Source organism: Mauremys reevesii, linkage group 2, assembly GCF_016161935.1.
Source record: "Mauremys reevesii isolate NIE-2019 linkage group 2, ASM1616193v1, whole genome shotgun sequence".
Classification (NCBI taxonomy): Eukaryota; Metazoa; Chordata; order Testudines; family Geoemydidae; genus Mauremys; species Mauremys reevesii.
The window spans coordinates 43,985,579-44,008,233 of record NC_052624.1 but is presented as its reverse complement, the minus strand read 5'-3'; the positions used below and the strand labels follow the sequence as shown (position 1 = coordinate 44,008,233).

The following is a 22,655-nucleotide window of genomic DNA, read 5'->3' as shown; positions in this document are numbered from 1 at the left end:
TGCAGAAAAATTGAGAAGTTTGTTTTCTGACTGGCCATTGAATTGAATGACTGACACCGTGGCTCAGCACTGGGGATAGAACACAGGACCTCCAGAATAATACCTGGAGGATAATCACTAGCAGCCAGTATGGATTTACCAAGAACAAATCATGCCAAACCAACTTGATTTCCTTCTTTGACAGGGTAAGTGATTTGGTAAATAGGGGAAATGTGGTGGACATAATATACCTGGACTTCAGCAAGGCTTTTGACACAGTCCCACATAACATTCTGATCAGTATGCTGGAGAAATGCTGGCTCAACAGAACCACCGTTAAGTTGATACATAATTGGTTAAACAACCCCAAACAAAGAGCAACTATGAATGGAATGTCAGATTCAAAGGAGGTCTCAAATGGGGTTCCACAGGGATCTGTTCTGGGTCCAGTGTTGTTTAATATCTTTATTAATGGATGTAGGTATAGAGAGCATACTGATCAAGTGTGCAGATGACACAAAGCTAGGGAGGATTGCCAATACTTTGGAGGATAAAGCTAAAATTCAGAGGGATCTTGATACCTATAGCCTAGTTCTCCAGTGTAACAAAATGAAATTCAACGAAGACAAACGTAAGGTACTACACTCAAGGAAGAAAAAACATATGCACAAATACAGAATGGGGGATAACTGGATTGGCAGCAGCACTACTGAGAAGGATCTGGGAGTTGTAGTGGGTCACCGCCTCAAAATGAGTCAGCAATGCAATGCTGTTGGGAAAAAAAAAAAGAAAAGGTGGGGAGGGATGAAATTTTAGGTTGCATTAACAGAGGCATAGCATGTAAATCATGGGAGATGATAGTACCACTCTACTCAGCACTGGATAGGCCTCAGCTAGAGTACTGTGTCCAGTTTTTGTCTACAATGTATAGAAAGAATGTGGAGAAACTGGAAAGGATCCAGAGGCAAGCAACAAAGATGATCAAATGGATGGAATGCAAGCCATACAAGTAATGGCAGCAGGGCTGCCCAGAGGATTCAGGGGGTCTGGGGCAAAGCAATTTCAGGGGCCCCTTCCATAAAAAAAAAAGTTGCAATACTATAGAATACTATATTCTCGTGGGGGCCCCTGTGGGGCCCCGGGCAAATTACCCCATTTGCCCCACCACCACCCGGGAAGTCCTGGGAAAAATAAACATTTACAAACCTTCCGCATCTCGGCACAAACCCAGTTTTGAGAAAACTTCTTTTCAAGTCACCTTTACAAAGCATCACTGGTTCTCAGCATCAGCTAGTGCTAAAAGGCACTAAAGCTCATTAAAAGGGTTGGACAAATATTTTCCATCAAAACTTTTTTTGGATCAAAAACTAGGGGGTTTTAAAAAGCAGGAAAAAAATCACAGACAATGTCTGCTTCCTTCAAAATCTGTTGTGGTTTTTTTAATTGAAAAGCTGAAATTAGTCTGCCAAAAACCTGAACATGGTTTGGGGTTTCAGAAGCGTGTGGCCAAATATTTGCCGCTTGCTGTGTTTGTTTAAAGAAACAAAAAAAATTCTGCTTAAAAATAAATCCAAAACTTTTGAACCACCTCAGCTTGTGACCAAACGCTTGAGCCCATCCAGTCAGATTTTTCCAGGTTTCTGATACTCTGCTGGCTTCCTCGACTCATATCTGTCTCCATAACTTTGGGTTCATTTAGCTTAGAACATAAGAATGGCCATACTGGGTCAGACCAAAGGTCCATCCAGCCCAGTATCCTGTCTACTGACAGTGGCCAATGCCAACTGCCCCAGAGGGAGTGAACCTAACAGGTAATGATCAAGTTATCACTCTCCTGCCATCCATCTCCACCCTCTGACAAACAGAGGCTAGGGACACCATTCCTCACCCATCCTGGCTAATAGCTATTAATGGACTTAACCTCCATGAATGTATCTGTTTCCTAGAGACTGGCTCCACGGGGTCCCTCACAAACTGGACACGGTTACTGTGGACACGGTTACTTTAGGATAGACTATGTACATACTCCACAAACTGAGCATTTGAGCTTGTTCCAGAATCTGGGATGAGCTTATGTTGTGAAAACTGAAATGCTCAAAATAGCACATGCATGTGTACAGGGTGCTAAAATTAAATTAACCCAGGGGTTCTCAAACTGGGGGTCGGGACCCCTCAGGGGGTCATGAGGTTATTACTGGGGTCGCGAGCTGTCAGCCTCCACCTCAAACCCCACTTTGCCTCCAGCATTTTTATATGTATTTAACACTATTATAAAGTGTTTTTAATTTATATGGAGGGGGTGTCGCACTCAGAGGTTTGCTATGTGAAAGGGGTCACCAGTACAAAAGTTTGAGAACCACTGAATTAACCCCTCTGGAGCCTCGTGGAATGCAGGGGAGGGGGTCTCCCTTGGTAGGGTTGGGAAGGAGGTAGGTGGTGTAGGATATTGCTCTTCTCATGTGATCCCTCCCCCATGGAAAAGATAACAGCTTGGCTCTTTGTGTTAAATAGCTGTCTGCAAGCCTCAAACTGCTGAATGAGCTTTAGGGTAGGGAAGGCTGTGCCTCCCCAAACAGCCTGGCCTTGCCCCCTAATCCAACCCCCACCCACTTCCTGCCCCCTGACTGCCCCCCTCAGAATCCCCAACCCATCCTGGTCCTTGTCCCCTCACCACCACCCTGGACACCCCCTCCCCAACCACCACCCCGGGACCCCACCTCCCACCACCCCCCTCGTTCCCTGTCCCCTGACTGCCCTGACCTCTATCCCCCCTGCTGAGTCCTGACAGACGCCCCCCAGAATGCCCACGATCCAACCCCTCCTTCCCTGTCCCCTGACTGACCGCCCAGAACCTCTGCCCCCTCCCTGTCCCCGGGACTCCCTGCCATGCTGCTTACCCCTGCCTCCCCCCTCTCCCGGAGCCTCAGCGCACCGCATCCACGAGCGGCCCTGGACAGCGCTGCAGCGGCGTGGCTCCAGCAGAGCCCCGAAGGTCACAGCCCCCCACCCTTACCACGCGGCTCCAATGGGCGGAGCTCAGGCCCCACTGGACCCACGCCACTTTAGCTTTGTCCAGGGCCGCTTCTGTACACAGCGCGCTGAGGTGCCAGGGGATGGGGGAAGGCGGAGGCGGGGCTGGGGCCAGAGCAGTCTCTTGGGGGCCCCTGTGGGGCCTGGGGCAAATTGCCCCACTTGCCCGCCCCTGAATAGCAGAAAGAACTGAGTATGTTTAGTTTGGAAAAGAGGAAATTAGGTGGGAGGGACATGATAGTGGTCTTCATATACTTAAAAGACTGCCATAAAAAAGATGGAGAAAAGTTGTTCTCTTTTGCCATAGAAGGCAGGACAAGAGGCAACGGGTTCTTCAAACTACAGCATGGCAGATTAAGATTAAATCTCAAGAAAAACGTCCTAACTGCAAGAACAGTATGACAATGGAACAGACGCCTCAGGAGATTGTGGAACCTTCTTCACTGGAGGTTTTCAAAAGGAGGCTGGATAGCCATTTGTCTTGGATGATTTAGACACAACCAGGAGTGAAAGTAAGATAAAAGACTTACCAGTATGGGAGCCTGGCTCCCGGAGGGAAGGGGGTGAAGAGGGCAGCGATGTTAAAGCGCTGCCACAGCAGCACTTTAACATCGGCTGCGTATGGGCCAGTATCAGTGGCCACTTCTTACCAGTACGCCATACTGGCTCACTTTCACCTCTGGACACAACTAATCACCTGCCAAAATGCAGGATTTGATTACATGACCCTTGCTGTCCCTTCTAACCCTATGATTCGAAGAGTCATGCGCCTCTCCACTAGAGCTAAAGAAGTAGTTTATTTAGATAGTTTTAACAGTCTGACATCATCTAGAGAGGACATAACACAGTAAGTTGTGGGTTACACAATTTTAGCATCTATAATTTGTCATATACTTGTGAAATTAAAGAAACTACACATGAAATTGCAATAGTTCACATAAATTAGGATTGCAAGGGCACACGTATGCATCTTTAGCTGTGCAAAAAAACAGACCCATAAATTTCAGCATTGAAATTTAGTCATCAGTCCAACATAGTCACATTAATATAGCAAAACAATAGTCACCCTACCACTAAATTAAGGTTTGTGTATCATCTTCCTATAAATGTGACCAGTCTGCCTTTTTATTAGCAAAAGGACGTCTCCTGTAATCTCATTTGGAATATATCCCATTCATCTCAACTCTGCTCATATCAGACACTAGCATGCAGCTGTGTACATTTGTAATTTATTTCTATCAGGTGCTCAATACATATTCCAACCTCAATGCTAAAACTATGTTATTATCCAATCAATCAAGCATAAATGTTTCTAAGGTCAAAGCAAGCAGCTGTTATGGGTTGACACAGCTCCAGCAAAGAGCAGCTCATTCAGGATTACTTACTGGGATTCACCTCAGACTCTAAAATGCATAACTGTGCTCTATGTCAAGGTTTTCTTTTTTGTCTCATTGCACCATTTGCCTGCTCTATTTAGCTGTCTAATCAGCACACAGGGCCACGGACTGGGAATTTATCATCAACATTAACTACTTTTCCCCCACATTGACTGTTACAGACCTCAGAAGGCCCTTTCAAAACTCTCTAAGCATCTTCTCTTAGGATGCTACCTGAATATATTACGCTTTGAATCTAAGATCATAGAGACAAATCAGTTGATCAGCTTGATTTGAAAGACTACAATGAGTTTCAAGAAGTCCCTTTAATATATAGACAGAAAGTGGTTATGGAACTGAACTGTCTTCAAAAACAACCTATATGTAAAATGATTTGGACATTTCAAAATATTTTCAGATAAGGAAAGTACAAACTGTATTAGGGTAAAACAGGATTCCAAATTCCACTTATTTCTGAGGAAAAACAAAAATATCAAATTTTCCCAATTTTTTTTCTTTATTCTTCAGAAAAGCAATGAGCTCGATACAGTAAAACCTTTGTTATCAAGCATGTTGGGAGCCTGAGGGGTGCTGGTTAATCAAATATTCTGGTTAACTAAGAGTTATCTTTACCAATGAAATACCAATTTTCAAAGAATTAGAAATCAATAACATGAATAAAGTATAAAATACAGTAGTACGGTATACAGATACTCACCAATCCAGTAGTAGTACTGCACTGCAGAGTGGTTGGTTTCTTGAAGCACTTAGGTGTATACAGTTAACGTTTTCTAGACAGTATGTTATCTTATGACACTACATATCACTATAAGCAGTGCATGGTATACACCTAGATCACTAAAAATACAGTAGATGCACAAGGTGTAGGAGACTGGGCTGAATCTGTACTGACCCTATGACACACCCTGGAAGCTGCTATTTTTAATAAAGCCCTGTTATCAGCTTGCTTAATTGTCTTCTGCCTCTTTTGCATAAAAGTAGAGTGCAGAATGTGCAATCGCATAACCTCCTGGGCAGTATAACACGGCTGCCTTTCTGAAAATTTAATTATTGTATCAAAATCTGAAGCAGCCTTTCCCGGAGTTATTTTGTCCTCTTCACTAAAATCATCTTCACTGTCTTTATCAGTGTCCTTTGACTTTTCAGGATTCAAAGCATTCTCTGTTATTTCTGTATTAGTAACAGTATGTCTCACTTCAATCTCCTTGTCTGCTTCAATCCACTCGTCTATCTCACTTTCATGAAGTTTGTTCATTGGGTATGAAGGAGTATCCTTCACCATTTCAAGAATTTGTGCCAATGTATTTTTTTCAACTCTTACTTTAAAGCCTTCAAATTCATCCTCATCAGAAGACACTTCTGCAAATATAACACGAGGCCACAATTTTCTCCAAGCTCTCCTTAATGTTTCACTTTTAACAGAATTCCAGGCATGAGCAACATTAAAAATTGCATCTTTTATGTTATAACGAGATTGAAAGTCCTGTAAGAGTGCCTTCATGATTGTTCAACTTTCTCAGGAAATCTCTTCTGTAATAACATTTTATTTTCTGGATAATGCTCTGGTCCATAGATTGAATCAGTGAAGTAACATTGGCAGGCAGGATGATGGTAAAAATATTACCAGACACTAACTGTATTTCATGAGGGTGAGATCTACAATAGCAAAGCTATTCTATTGCTAGGCAATCTTCAGCTAAGCCTATTTTTCTAAAATGTTCTTTCATTGCAAGTACAAAAACTTGATGAAACCAATCATAAAAAATGTCTTTGTTCATCCATGAAGTACCTTGTGCTTTGTAAACAGGTAAATGTGCAACACCTTTGAAAGCTCTAGGACAATTATTTGGTCCAATCACCAAAAGTTTTATTTTATGCAAGCCTGCAGCATTAGCACACATAAGAACAATTAGTCTGTCTTCATTCTGCTTAAAACCAGCAGCACTTGCACCTGCTAGGTTAGAATTTGGCAAGCATTGCCAAAATAGGCCATTTTCATCAGCATTATAAATTTGTTCAGGGGAGTCTGAAACGTTAGTGTATTCTCCTCTTGATTTTCAAAACTGCTTTGAAAATATAAATACACCTCTACCCCAATATAACGCGACTCAATATAACACAAATTTGGATATAACGCAGTAAAGCAGTGCTCCGGGGGAGGGGGAAGAGGGAGCGGGGACTGTGCACTCTAGCAGATCAAAGCAAGTTCAGTATAATGCAGTTTCACCTATAACACGGTAAGATTTTTTCGCTCCTGAGGACAGCGTTATATCAGGGTAGAGATGTACCCACGGTATTTCTCACTAAAATATGTACTTGGATCCAATGACTTGGACAATGCAAACAAAGGAGGCTTGTGCATATACAAATTGTCAAATATCCAACTGGCTTGTGGATCTGAAATTTGATTTTTTATGGATGCACTTGCTCCAAAAACTTTGAATACAGTCAGAGAAAACTATAGATTCCATTTGCATGAAGCTATAGGAGAATGTGACACTTCTCAAAGGATTGTTCCCAATAGGGGTTGAGAGAGAGACAGAAGATGGTGAGATATATCAATATGAAATTATCAGGTTAAACTCCCCATTTTAATAACAAATTCGTTTTCTTCCTTCACATTAATTTTCTGCCCAGAGGAAGCCACTGTAAGACAGGAAATCAAATCCTTCTGCTTGAATCACTTCAAACTAGAGAGGGCTAAGTCTTGAGTCCAAATTTACCACCTTCACTCAGATTCTATTGATGGCCTGACAGAAATGGCTCTTAAACCTGGCACTAGTATCAGATGGAAAAGGGGATGTGGACATGAGTCTTGAAAAACAAAACATTCGCCCCCATTTATCTGTGGGGAAAAAAAAGGGGTGGTACTGACACCAAGACCCTGTGCTAGGCTTCATTTCTGTTTTAGGCTTATATATTGGTCTTCGATGAGGTGGGAAGACCAGGTGGTTCTCCCCAACAAGTTGTCACCATCCCCCTTTATCACATTTTCACAGCTGATAAGATTAGGCAACAGGTTTTGTTGTAGTGTTCATGTTGCTGAAGTTGTGACCTTCCATGTCTTTTAGAATAACCAAGGAATAGTAGTCATATGAACATCCACTTGTTTTCCTATTGATTTTAAAATGGAAGCCAGCTCTTGTATTTGTTTAGATTTTAGGCAGCATGAAAATAATTTTTCTCCCCTTGAAATTTGTAACTCCCATTGACACTAAATGGAAGTTACCCATATGTCTAATGACCTCTATGGTACATAACTGTTTAATAGTGGATACAGGCAACAAAATACTAATGACTATGTTAAGACAGTCCAGGGAAAGGTCCTTCAAACATAATCAATGCCTCTTTCTCATTAATTTTTGAAAGACAATTCTCTCTCTATTTTAATATTAAGTCATGCACATGAAATAAGGAGCCATCTAGAGGTAAAGGAGAATGCCTGCTCTTCACCCCTCAAGCTCCATTGTGATTCTTAAAGAGAATTACCTCTCTTTGGAAATCCAGGCTTTGGTTGATAGACAAAGGTTAAAATAATTCAAGGAGTCATTCCCTCCTATCAGTTTGGGATTGTGCCATAACGACGTTAATGTTGTCAGAGAATTTGATGTCACAGTCCCCGATTCCTTGAACAACCTGTCATTTACGATGTTTTAAATCACGTTATATGCCACAATTTTGCTATTTCCTTTGAAACGTTGCACAGTTCTCCCTCCATCTCCTCACATCTCCCTCCCCAGGTACAAAAGTCTACTTATCTGAGATTTCTTTTCAACATTTCAACAAAATGAGGAAGGGTGGTTTTGTGATTAAGGCACTAGCCAGAGACTCAGATGCAGGTTCATTCCCAGCTCTGCCATAAACTTTGACTTTATGCAAGTCTCAGTCACTCTGTGCCACAGCCCCCGTCTGCAAAGCGAGGATAATATTTCCCTACCTCCAAGATGTGTTTCAAGAATGATTATGAAGCATCCAGATACTTTACAACTGGGATCAAATGGAGTACCTCGACAGAAGTGAAATTCATGAAACAGTGTCTTTGAATTTCATTTTGCAATAGGAAGCAAGTAATCCAGATACTTATCATGAACTCTCTTTAGCTCCAGTCAACCCTGACCAAGTAATTTACCAAAAGAGCTCTCTATCAATACCTCTTTGGACAAGAGAAAGGAACCTCCTTGCTTGCAAGCCACACAAGCTCCTCAAGGCTTCTCCTGTGTTTTGGACAGCTGTCTAGGCGTTAGTTATCGCTACTTCCCATTTTTAAACTTTGCCCTATTTAAAAGAATGATGGCGGACACTCTGAGCAAGTTCACCACTCTCCAAACAGCTCGCTACCTGAAGACAGCAGTAACCCCCAACTGGGCGAAATTGCTACACAACTTTGACAAGTATTCTACAGACAAAAAAGCATTAGGTAAATGCAAAGCATTATTATCCACATTTCCTGAGGTAACTAAGGCACAGAGAAAGGTTCAATAGCTTGCTTGGAATTCACTATGGCTTACTGGTCTTCGGCTATGAAACCAAGACACCCAAGTTGTAATCTCAGATGCAACCTCTCAGATGCAGTAGGACCTCAGAGTTGCAAACACCTTGGGAATGATGGTGGTTTGTAACTGACTAAAATGTTATGGTTGTTCTTTCAAAAGTTTACAATTGAATATTGACTTAACACAGCTTTGAAACTTTACTACTTAGAAGAAAAATGGTGCTTTTAATATCCTAATTTAAATGAAACAAGCACAGAAAGTTTCCTTACCTTTTAAATTTTTTTAAAACTTTTTTTTAAGTTTACCTTTAACACAGTACTGCTCTGTACAGTATTTGCTTTTTTTTTTTTTTTTGGGGGAGTGAGGGGCATCCCCTCTGCTGCTGCCGGTGTACTTCTGGTCCCAAATGAGGTGTATGGTTGACTGATCAGTTTGTAACTCTGGTGTTCATAACTCTGAGGTTCTACTGTAATTTACTATGATGTAATAGTTTTTCCAACATTCAGTAAGTTAGCACTCTCTGGCTACTGCCCAGACTCTGGACCAGTGGTTCTCAAACTGTGGTCCGCGGACCACCAGGGATCCATGAGCTCCATTCAGGTGGTACACTGATAGTTCCCTCTAAGGTGCGTGCCTGGATGGCTGCACACAAAAGAATGAAAGGCCACCTAATCAGTGGAGCTGCGCAGGCGCGGCTCCACTAATTAGGTGCCTGGACACTGGAGAAGACGCACATGTAAGGTGAGTTGGCGGCCTTGGGGGGGAATACAGGGTAAGTGGGAGGGGGCAATGGGGTGAGAAGAGGTGGTGTGGGGGGGAATCTGGGACACGCAGGGCTGCGCCTGCGGCGGCCAGAGAAAAAGGTGACTTTCCCCAGCCCCAGCTCTGTGCAAGGGAGAGACCCCACTCCTTCCCAGCCCCAGCTCTGTGCAAGGGAGAGACCCCACTCCTCCCCAGCCCCAGCTCGAGGGCTGCCACGGTGGTGGGGGGGAAGGGGAGGGAAAGAGGGTAGATCCATCACATTAGAAAGGTAAGACTACTGATATTAAAATATGAGTTGTGCGCTTTTATTTGTAGAACAAAAAAACTAATTATTTTAAGGGTTTTGGGTATATATATATATATATATATAGCACTTTTATCCAAAGCACTTTACAACAGTTAGCTAATGGTACAAAGAACATTTGGAAAGATCATTAAGTGGTCCACTGAGATCCTCAGCAATTTTCAAGTGATCTGCGGAAAAAAAAAGTTTGAGAACCACTGCTCTGGGCTACTATTCTTATAAATTACAAGAGAAATTTCTAGTTCATCACAATCCAACAACCTTAAATCTAACTCAAATACATATTATTTTACCAGTAAATCTCAAAATATAAACACATCACAAAACCTTTTTGAAAAACATGATATGAATATGTCATCTCCAAATGCAAATTCATGTGTCTATATTTGTTAGAGTTATAGGTTTTGCCATAAATCATTAAAATGATATACTGCTCCTGTTAAAATGCATATACAATATTATTAAAGAACAATTATACATCGTTTACCAAAACAATTTTGCTATCAGTTAAACATATTATTTGGTACTATTTCCCATCTGACATTAATAGCAAAATATATTTTCCTTCATAAAAATCTGTGTTAGTCAGCTAATTCTGGAAATCTACTTTAGTACCCACAAAACAGCAAAAGCAGAGGTTTATCATTAAATGTAAGCATTCTATACTTTGAAGGTTTAATCCTGATTATTTTAATGTAGTGCTTTCAAAAGCTGAATTTCCTGCTGTTGGTGGTGTCTGATTTAAGGTTTGAAAATAATAAGAGAAAAATATTTCCCATCGAAGGACAGTGTGGTGCATGATGTAAATTGTCAGTTCTGTTGAAGCATACTATAATTTACACCAGCTGAGGATGTGGCTCATGAATTTTAGGACAATATCATCATCTTAATACACAGAGATCTGGAGAAATATAGCCTCAATGAATGCATTGATATTGGGAGTTATTGTGCATATGCAGATAAATCCCCTCCCTTAGATTTCCACCCCATTAGGGGCCAATTCTCCGAGGTCCTGAGTCCCCGCAACTCCAAATGGCTGATTTCAATGGCAGGAGTTGAGGGGGCGTGGCACTTCAGAGGATGTGCTCTGCGCTTTGTAAGGTGCACTGTTTAAGTACGTTGCTATGCAGGGACTTTAAAAACCCCTATTATTAATAATTACACCATAAGTAGCAACGGCTCTTTAGCAGCCATTCTAGACTCTCTTGGCAATGAGAGTAACTCCACTTACTGCAGAGCTCTCCAGCACTGGGTACCACATGTGCAATGCAGCCACATGCTGAAAACTATCACATTTTTTTTGTAAAAGGAAATTGTGCTTGTTCTATACAAGTGTGCATACAGTTCTTATCACAAACACAAACTACACCTCTACCTCGATATAACGCTGTCCTCAGGAGCCAAAAAAAAAATCTTACCACGTTATAGGTGAAACCGCCTTATATTGAACTTGCTTTTATCTACCGGAGTGCGCAGCCCTCCCCCCCGCCCCGGAGCACTGCTTTACCGCATTATATCCGAATTCGTGTTATATCAGGTCATGTAATATCAAGGTAGCAGTGTATTACAAGAAAAATAAGTTACCCAAATGCACTAGTTTCATACCCTTAGCTTAGGAAGCAAATATTCATTTAATATTTTCTTTTCTGGGTGGGGGCTGCATAATACAAATCAAAAATAGCAAAACTAAATACCTTCTTGCTTCCCGTATTTTCTAAATGAATATAAAATTTCCTCTCAGATTGAACCCTTTGGTGCCACATTTCTAGTCGGAGCTAATTTGCGTAGCTGAGTTATTAACTCAGGCAAATGCTGATTTATAATGGAAATGCTGACAGATACTTAACAATAGCCATGCAAATAGCATCAATATATTAAAAAGCCATCTCTGCAGTATGTGATTCTAATACAGCCCCCATCAATATTTTAAAATGGCATATGGAAAGCAATAATACTCCCATCTAGAAATGGTTTTCCCATAATAAAAAAATCTGTTCACTTTTCAGATAAATATAACAGTACACTCAAACCACAGCCACAGACATGAAATGAAAGTGAACTTCACTGCACCAAGTGTACAAGACACAAGGAAAGTTAATTTTTTTTTGTTTCAAACACACAGTTGCCTTAATAAATTACTAGAATAGTACGTAAGACATTAACAGGGAAAAATGTATCATGATAAAAAATACTAAACTGAGGGCACCAAATATATGTTAAAAAAATTACAACTTAACTACGTCACAATTTCTGATTATAACACCCTACTCCCCAAAACAATGGCAAAGTAAAGTAATGTAACTGCTTGCTCCATTTTTATACTATGTATTCATTTTATATGTCTAAAGAGAGCTGTTCTATTCAAACAAAGCAAGGCCGTCCCTTCCCCAAAAAACTTATCTGCTAAGAAATAGAATTTTATTTATTTAGACAAAAAATAATGCCTCTAGAACCACGCTTCAAGAAAACAAAAAACAAACGAAACACAGCTTAAGGCAATTGTTCCTATAGTCCCATTTGCAAGTAATACCCAAAAACCAACTTGGTAAATAGGGGTTATTCTTATAAGGAATGGATAATTAGAGGGTTAAATAAAACCTGAACAACCAACAACAGGTTAAGAGAAATGGGATGAATCAACAAAAACTGCAGGGGAAGGGCCATCATAGAACACTATTATTTAATTTAAGGATTTTAAAAAAGTGGAAAGGAAGATTATGCACATGATTTAAAAAAACCACCAGCTCTTCTACTCCTTTGTTGGTGTGTTTTCTTGTAAGTTCTTTGGGGAAAGGAGCATTTATGCATCTTGGGTCCTATATAAATAATTAGGAATCTGTTGCTTCCCCTCCCCTGAAGGCATACTCATCCATTTTTCCCTTCTCTACACTCCCATCTTTCTCTTCCTGTCTTCATTCTTCTCTTCTCTCTACTGCTACTCTTACTTAGGCCTACTTTCCACTAGAAGAGGTTTGCTGATCACTCGGAGCCAGATTGTGCCTTTTGCTACACACCCATGTGAGGGCATAAGGGCACATTGACACACATACAGCCTCCTACTTGCTACCTGCGTCATGGATAGCATAAGCCTTTGTGGAAATTGGACAGAGCCTTGGCTTTCCCTCTCCAAACATGCAAGCCATGATGCAAGGGAAGTAATTTGCATCAAGTATGGGGCTGGCATAAGTTACATCCCAACGTGACCAAATGGGAGAACCAGAGAACAGACAGGGACCAAGTCACAATACAGTCCCCGTTGTCCAGCTATACAGAAAGGACAGGAGACACTTGATATGGTTTTAATCAAGCTGCAACTTAATTATTAGATGTCTGGGACTACCTGGTGGATTAAAAAAAATAAAAAAAAGTGTAGAGTGCAGGCAACTCCATGTTCATTCAGTATCTACCCGGGGGGCTTCCGGCCGCCCCCGTTTTTCCATCCAGGTCCCCCAGCCAACCCATGGCTGGGACCTTACCATCCCCCGCCCCCGATGAGGGTTAAGGTGGGCTATATGAAAGAGGGGTTGGCTCCCTGCCCCCAACTCCAGCCACCTACCGTCCTTTAACCAACATCTCTTTTTTAAAGTCCTTTACCAAGCCATTTATCCGGTCACTATGGCCCTTACCTCTGGAGTACCTGCACTGGACAGCCACCTCAGACTCACGTAATGAGTGATGACGTCCTAGCCTAGCTCCTATCCCTACTCACCATAACTAAGCCTCCCTGGAACCTGCTGTGGGGAAGGCGAAAAAACTTCCACTCCACCTAGGCCAATCCCTCCCAGCATGCCCTCCCCCTCCCCCCGAAAAGAGCAGCTAGCATGATGCCCACAGCAGGTCCTGACCAAACCTGGTATTTTGCCACTCAAGGGGAAGGAGAGTGGGTGCTGCTCCACCTGCTCTGGGGAAAAGGAGCTTCTCCTGCCAGGCTTGCCCCTTTTCAACTCCCCAGCCCTTCAGGTCCCTGCAGATGATTCAGTGTTGCCATAGTGACCCACTCCCCCTTTCTGCAGCAGCTTCTGAGCAGGGGCGGCTCCAGGCATCAGCACGCCAAGCACGTGCTTGGGGCGGCAAGCCGTGGGCGGCGCTCTGCCGGTTGCCGCGAGGGCGGCAGGCAGGCTGCCTTCGGCGGCTTGCTTGCAGAGGGTCCTCTGGTCCCGCGGCTTCGGCAGACCTCCCACAGGCACGCCACTTGGCATGCCTGCGGGAGGTCCGCCAAAGCCGTGGGACCAGCGGACCCTCCGCAGGCAAGCCGCCGAAGGCAGCCTGTCTGCCGTGCTTGGGGCGGCAAAATGCCTAGAGCCTGTTTCTGAGCATCATTTCCCCCTCCTGGCCATAAGGCGCTATTCCCTCTCCTCTGGCAAGCCAGACAACATCCCCTCCCCTTCCACCCCAATCAAAGATGCGGTTGGTCAGCCTGCTTCTAGAGCAACACATGTACACATGGCCCCATCCCCAGGGCCTAGGGCAAAGCCACAATACAGAGCAAAGTCAATACCATGGGGGCGGGCAGGGTGTCAGGGCATTGCTTTTCGTTGATGTTCCAGGTGTGTGGATGGGATGAGAAGGATGCAAAGGGACAGTACTGAGTGGGTTTGTTGGGTAGTTGTCTATGTACTTGACTATCCTTCCAGTGTATCAAAAGTGCAACTGACTTATCACTGCACTTATATTCATTTCTTAAAATAAGAGATATTGGTTAAAAACAAGGTAAAATCTCATATCTAATTTTCATTTACCATTTGAAAAAAATAGATTTGAAAGTATTTTATACAGATTTCTTTCACAGCCAATGCTTTTAACAGTATTTCAAATTTTACAGTACTATTTAAGTACTTTTAAAAAGTACACAGCCATTTATAAACATCTTAATAAATCTCTACAAATAGAAAAAAACTCCATTTAATCTGTAGTCTGAAAGATGAGTGTTAGCAAAATTTCGTTTATACTCCACCTACGCATCAGAAACATGAGGGAAAAAGTACACTTCTACTCCTCTACTTTCCTCCTCCAGAAGTCTGTAATACTTTCTCTTGAATGGTACAATATCAGTTTGACAGGAAAGCAACGTCTAAACAGAGCAACTCAAAATATGTGAACTTTATTTGAAATAAAATAGGACAGAATGCTATCCAGAAAAATGTGTTTCCTCCCAAAAGTAAATAATTGATTATTTGAAAGAAAATCATGTCATGGATAAGGATTTCTTATTATGACACACAAAAACATTTACACCATCAGTATCATATCATTACCCAGCTTTTCCATCTGCCCTGTAACTGACTTTGCTAAAATTCTTTTTTTAGCAACCAACATACTTTGTGTTAAATTGGACAACAGTGAATGTCTGGATTAATAGTGAGAAGATAAAGGATAAGCACTAAGCATCATTTTACAAATCCCTGAACCTACAGAGATTTACGTTCATGCTTAACTTTCTGTACTGAGTAGTTCTATTGGTGCTTAACTTTACATACTCAGAGTAGTTCTTCTGAAGTCAATGGGGCAACTCAGAGTAGGGAAAGCTAAGCATATACTCTAGTCTTCATAAGATCAAACACTAAGGCATCAACATCACAATCTCTTCTGGGAGGACCCTGGCCCCATGCAGATCCAAGTGCAGGATTGGAGCCTTTATTTTATGAAAGAAACATGATAAGTGGATGCCACTGTCTACCTAAATACATTACAACATAATGTATACATATGTTCAACAGTACAGTCAACATCTCTGCATCATGTTTGTTCTTGTCAGTGAATTCAAGCAACACCTAAAACTCTTTCTGGAGAAGGTGAAAAAGTGACAGGTATAGTGGGGGAAAAAAGGAAAGAGGGTTGATAGCACAGGTAAGGGCAGGGATGTTGGGTGTGGTAATTTTTTCCTCTTCTTAGTCATCTTTTTCTTTAAACAACATAAAAAGTCACCATGTGCCCATAGCACAACAGAAATGCCAGTAACAGTTTTGCGATAGACTTCAGTGGTGGAAAACAAAGTTTGTCAGTTTAGAAATGCCAGAATGCATCTAAGGAGTGCTTTTTGATTACTGAACTCAGCTACTAACTTCTGTCATAGAGACAGAAAAGTCTTACCAAAAAAAATCAAGCCAACATATGGAAGGTGATAATTCACGACCCTTTAGCTGCTTTTGCATACTCTGCTTTGGGATTAAATTTTTAGTATTTTACTCCATAATAAGCTAGCTCAGCAGCAAAACTGTTACACCCTAATTAGCTAATTCAGCAGCAAACCTCCAGAGATTCATTAATTAGAGTTGCTCATGCTCATTCTTTTCCAAAACAAACTTTAAAGCAACTGAGTGCCTGTTCTTAAACTGTGCAAGATGCTCTTAATCATGCGAGTTACGGAACATTGATAATTATGCCTCAATTTTAAAAAATCCTCAAGTCTGACTCATCAAGTAGCAGCCAAAATGCCTCATTTTCAACATTATGAACACAATTCTTTGAACTTCTAAACTAGCAAGATTCTAGTCACAAAGATTACCACCACAGATGGAAACATTGGAAAAACTATGTCCCACTTCCAAAATAGGAGGTCAAGTTTTAGCTTTGGTTATGCACACTATTTCAATGGACCTCAGTAAGAGAGGTGTATGCAGAACAGCCACGCTAAGTATGTCAGGTAATCCTCCACAGAGAATAAGAGTATTATTGACAACAACTAAGGGAGTTGCTTCTATAGCTCAAGTGGTAGAGCCTGTACTTAGGTTCTGAGGTTGGGTCCTTGAAGACAACCCATGGTGTGCGAGAATAACATGCACTGTAGGTACTTACCATCTCAGCCTGCAAGTGAGACTCCCATTGATTTCAATGAGAACTCCACGCATGGAACAATTTCAGGATCAGGTGCTTATAAGGAAAGAAAGACAGCAAGTCTTCAATGAGACCATTTAGAGCACCAGTCCTTAGAAACTGGAACTACTAGGTATTGGGGTTCCCCTGAGATCTCTTCCACACAGCTCCCCAAGAACTCAATTCAACTCCTGTCTTGTCAGTCAGGTTCCGCTATTGTCATACAATGAAACTACACGTCAGCTGATCAGACACAAGTGCAGTGGGTGGGTACAGGGTATACCATGCGTCCAAAAGTTACAGAAAACTTCTTCCCTTATATAACATCACATTTACTATAGATAGCATTACATGTTTTGGAATTGGCTTGGTTACCAATCTTTGTACAGCACGCACTGTCCATGCACAACTTACTGTTTACCTCAACTTCACGTTCCCATCTTATCTTAACTACAGTTATCTTGTCCATTGGGAATCACTACTAATACTATGAAAAAAGAACAGGAGTACTTGTGGCACCTTAGAGACTAACAAATTTATTTCAGCATAAGCTTTCGTGGGCTACAGCTCACTTCTGCAGATGCATAGAATGGAACATACTAATACTATGCTTAGTATAGACTAAGGATGCAAGCTCACCTCCCTTGGTATAGATCACCAGGGTGTAATTTTATATTATAAACTTGTTTTGCCTTTAATTTTAACTTTGTATTTATTTTAATTGCATTATAAAAACTGGTACAAAGTATGGTTTTTTTTATTTATTACAATAGAAAATTCAGGTGTGAAAGAGAACATAAGCCTGGGTTTATACTAGAAACAGTCCTTTTTAGCTACCGTATAATATTTATTATTAGCATAGATCATTTTTACATTGCCAGCATCTCAACTGTACTGTGCAATTTGGAGACTGTAAGACATATATTTGCACAAGTAAGTGTCCCCCAGCAAACAACAATACAAGTGTGGAACTTTTTAGACTTTGCATTGTCTTGATAAAGTATTTGAGGGGGAAAAAACAAACTTTTTGTTACCCCATATGGGCTGCTCTGGTTCTACATTTAACTTTATGGTATTGGACCCTGGGTTTTTTATTATTATCTGCACCAACTGGTGTCATTTTTGTATTAATTTTTTAGTTATTTATGGTGCTAAAAGAGAGCAAGATTATTATTTATGTTTAAGGCTGCTTTTATTTTGTACAGCATTTTTTTTTACATACTACATATAATATTAAAACACATTGACTTAATATTATCCTTTTTTAAAAGCAATTACAACATTACGTAAGAACAGCAATACTGGGTCAGATCAATAGTACATCTTGTCTATAGTACATGTTGTCTTCAGACAGTGGCCAATGTCAAGTGCTTCAGAAGGAATGAACAGAACAGGCAATCATCGACTGTATTATGTATATTATACACAGTTAACAAACCTTTGTTAATGAGTTCTAAGCTTTACTTATGTAATGGATGCAGTTCTTTTGCTGAAATGGTTGGTTATGTTCCCACAGCATCTCTGTGTTAGCTTGGTTTTAAAACATACTGGGTACTAATTTTTAACAGTTTCATTTTTGTACCAATTCTATAACTTTTTTTTAAGTGTCATCTCTCCCCCCCACTTTGGCAGTTTTATGTATTTTAAAGTATATTTTGTTTAGAAAGTTATTGAACAATTCTTAATTACGTTTTATTAAATTTGAGTGGAAAATGTTTAGATAAATGCAGATTGATAAAATTTAATGACAACTGAACATTTTTGTATAATATTTTAATAGGTTTTAATTTTAAATTGGAATCAGTTTTTAGTTTACAATTTTTTTTATTAACAACAAAACTTTACTATATGGTATTTGGGTTTTTTTATTTTAAACTTGGTAGGTGTTTTTCCCTTTTTTCTTACATCTATTGTTTGAGATTATTAATGCTCCTTGCATTGCTCTTAATTAGATGTTTAGATAGCTGTACCCAAGTTACATTTCTACTAATACTTTTGGAAGTAGTCAAATCATAGAGAAATCCCTATTTCTTTTTTGGTGATTTTGACTAAGTTGTCCATAGTCCAATAATTTAAACTAAGCTGTTTCTGAACCCGCAGCAACCAGCAACAATTGATTATTTACGGCTATATTTATTAGGAAAGGCGCATTTCCTTCAGAATGGCTGTAAAGGTTTTTTGTGGGGGAAAAAGTATATACTGGTGGCAGTCATCATCTATCAGTCATCTGCCCTTTGCATAATTTGTTTATAACTAAAGGTTTTACCAGGCATGACTGCACCAAATTCTACCACCATATCTGGGGTTTTATTATTAAACCAAGTATTGTTCACACTTTTAAAATATTTTTCCAGCCCCCAACTGCTTTATTCCTTCCAAACTTTGCAGTGTTTATTTGTGAAAAAGCTTTTTAATTTCTCACTTTAAAAAAAATATATATGTGTATTTTTTAAATGACTTTTTTAAGCTAAATTTTTTTAAGTGGCTCTGTTTGTTTGTTTTTTTTTAAAGATTTTAGGACTTATTTTTTAAACTTAGTACACTTTGCCTGCAAAGCTATACTCATTAAATACAGTTCTTGAAGGATGGCTGCTCTTTACTTTGGATTTATGTAAATAGGTAACAGACACTGTTTTCTCCCTGACCTTTCAGGGATTTTTTCCATTTAGTTTGTTTCCTCCTCTATATCTTTGATTTCCTTTTTATGCCTTTTACATTTATTCCTTAAAGTGGCACACTTTATTTGTAAAGTTTTAGCCAGGACCAATAATCCTTGTGAAACAGCTGCCTTGACTTGGGCTTTCTTTGCCTGAGGATTGGGAAAAAAAAAAAAAAAACCAAAACCCCACATTAGATAATTTTTTTATGGTAGCCAATGGGTCCTATTTTTTAATCTTGTATTGGCATTTAACAGACCTTTGCTGTGCTTTTCCAAGCATTTTTAATACCATTCTTTGGAGTTCCTTTTACACTCTGTTTCAGTCTCCATCTAATACTTCTCTGGGGAGTCCATAAGGTCTGCCCTTTCAGCATCGGTTCCCAAACTGGGGGGCAAGCCCCCTTGGGGAGGCGTGATGAAATTTCAAAGGGAGCACGAAGCTGTGAAATTTTCATAATGAAAAAAACTTTTATCAGTGTAAAAAAAATTATTTATTTATTTAATAAAGCAGTGTTTCCCAAAGCGTGGTACGCGTACCCTTGGTGGTACGTGAAAGGGTTTTAAGGGGTATGCGGCCCATTCACCCAGGCCAGCAGCGGGCTGAGTGGGGCTGACGGCCGGGATCCCAGGTGGCAAGGGGCCGGCAGCGGGCTAAGAGGGGCCGGCAGACAGAAACCCAGACCCGCTGCCGGCCCAGCAGCTCAGCCCGCTGCCAGTCCAGGGTTCCATCTGCCAGCTCCTGCAAGCCGGGGTCCCGGCCACCAGTCCCACTCAGCCCACTGCTGGCTGGGGGTCCCATTCACCCGGGCTGGCAGCTGGGACCCCGGGTGGCAAGGGCCAGCAGCAGGCTGAGCAGGACCAACGGCCAGGACCCCAGGTGGCAAGGGGCCGGCGGCGGGCTGAGTGGGGCCGGCGGCTGGGACCCCAGACCTACGGCAGGCTGAGTGGCTTAGCCTGCTGCTGGTCTGGGGTTCTGTCCACCGGCTCCCGGCCACCGGTCCCACTCAGCCCGCTGCCGGCTGGAGGTCCCGTTCACACAGGCCAGCAGTGGGCTGAGCAGGGCCGGCGGCCAGGACCCTGGCTGGCAGCAGCGTGCCAGTAAAAAAAAAAAAAAAAAAATCGGCTCACGCGCCGACGCAAACCATGTGTGCGCATTACCACTCCTCGGTACACTTGCTTTTGTGGCATGCGCAGAAGTCATACTGACGGATAAAAGATAAAAGTCAATAACTGCTCGTAGTAATCTAAAGATTGTAGCAAGTACATACCTGGTGTGTATTAATATACAAAATTCCTCTTTTTGTTTTTGCTAATCCCATTTACAATGGATCGCTGGCTAAAAACGGGATGTTTGGAATGTACAAAAGAAAATACAAATGAAAAATGAAAAATGCAGTGATATGGCTACATCAGACAATTGTAGTCGATTCATTGCTAGAAGTATTGCAAGAACAAGCACTCAAAATGAAATACGATTCAAATGTGAAAGATATTTTCAAAAACTTAAGCCTGGAGGAATTTTGTATAAAATATTTCCCAATTTACCCAAAAGTTGGAGAAGAAGCACTACCAATTATTCTTTCGTTTTCATCGACGTACCTTTGTGAAAAAAGCTTTTCAAGTTTAGTCATAATAAAAATGAAACAAAGGAATTGACTGGATGTCAAATGATTTGCGTTGCACACTTTCATCTTTCAAACCTAGGATTTCCCAATTTGTGAAGAAAATGCATCATCCCTCACATTAAATTCATTTTGTTTATGCTATTTCTTATTTTACATTACATTTTTATTAAATTTTTGTGCCAAGAAAAACTATGGGTGGTTATTTTTAATTTTAAATAAAAAATGTATACCAAGTTTTTGTTTTTAATTTTAATTTTAAATTACAAATTGAATTTGTTAAAAGGGAGTTTGGATGCTAGTAAAGGAGAGGTGGGGGGCATGAGGGTTTCTCGAAAATTAAAAAGTGAGCGTAATGCCTTAGAGTTAACCCAGTTTTCCAGCATGGTACTTCCTTATATTTAAACCCTTAAATTTAAACCCTTAAATTCTTCCAGTGCTTTTTTATTTTTATTTTTATTTTTTTTAATGCTAGGTTGCGACCCTCATGTGTATACGTTACCTGCTCCAAGCATGCAGATATGAGTTACGGCATCAGTGTGTTGGGGTTCCCCCTAGACCTCTTCCATTCAATTCCCCAAGAACTCAGTTTGATTTCAGTCTCATAACTAGGGTTCCTTTATTGTCATACAATCAAACTACACTTGAGTTGCTCATGCTCAAGTGTACGGAGTGGGTACAGGGTATACCACACATCTAAAATTACACAGGGAACCTCTTCCTTTATACAACTTTACACATCACATTGCATGTACTGTACATTGCATCACACGTTTTGGAATTGGCTTGGTTACTTTGTAAGAACCAATCCCTGTAAAACAGGCGCTGTCCACGCACAACTTACTCTTTATCTCATCTTTACATGCACAATTTATCTTAGCAATAGTTATCTTATCCATTGTAAGTGGTTCCCTGGGTGTTCCCTTGATTTTAGCTAGTACAGACATTTTGTTTCCAGCCTGCTGACCCATTTACCTCCCTAACACCTCATCCATGTCCAATTACACATGTCTATACTAGGTATCTGGATTGGCTTTAAGCTGGAATAAATCAATATAAATCCCTACATCCAGCTAAATTCCTACTTGTGCTTACACACACATTTAGCTTCATAAATCACAACTAAAAAGGGATTGTGTGTTAGGAAATCTAAGAAAATAAATCTGAAAGATAGCTTAGTAAACGTGATGGCAGATCCACCGAACACCTCAGAAAGAAAAGGAAGAGACATTATGAAGTGTGAGATTTAAGGGGATTTAATACCTCTTACAGCCAGGACTGATGAGTGGTAGATGCAAGATGGAAAGAATTGTGTACTTCCCACTTTAATATTGGAGCAGCTCTCTTGAACGGGTCTTTTTAAAAACAAAATATTGAGGCTTGAAGTTCTCCAGTTAGCAAAATCCAGTGGTCAGTTTTACTCTGCAGCTTTTGGCAAAAAAACTTCCCCTTTCTAGATAAATCATCAGGAGTCCCCAAAACCCTGCAAGACAAGGAAATGTAGTCTCAATGGGAAGGAAAGCTGCTAAGTCTTTTCCCTGGAGGAAGGCAGCACTGAGTCCTCTTGAAGGTTCATAAACAGAGTCCTCCATTTGC

General features: G+C 40.9%; 1 protein-coding gene across 3 annotated transcripts in view; it reads right to left on the bottom strand.

Moving 5' to 3' along the window:
• CDK14 (cyclin dependent kinase 14) overlaps positions 1-22,655 on the bottom strand; it is a 543,695-nt gene that overhangs the window by 484,702 nt on the left and 36,338 nt on the right. Inside the window, exon 1 of one of the 3 annotated variants that reach the window (XM_039522184.1) lies at positions 13,816-13,922. The exons of the other annotated variants lie outside the window; for them this stretch is intronic. The gene's annotated coding sequence lies outside the window, so the exon portion shown is untranslated. Of the gene's footprint in view, positions 1-13,815; positions 13,923-22,655 lie in introns of those variants that run through there. 3 annotated transcript variants of the gene reach the window in all.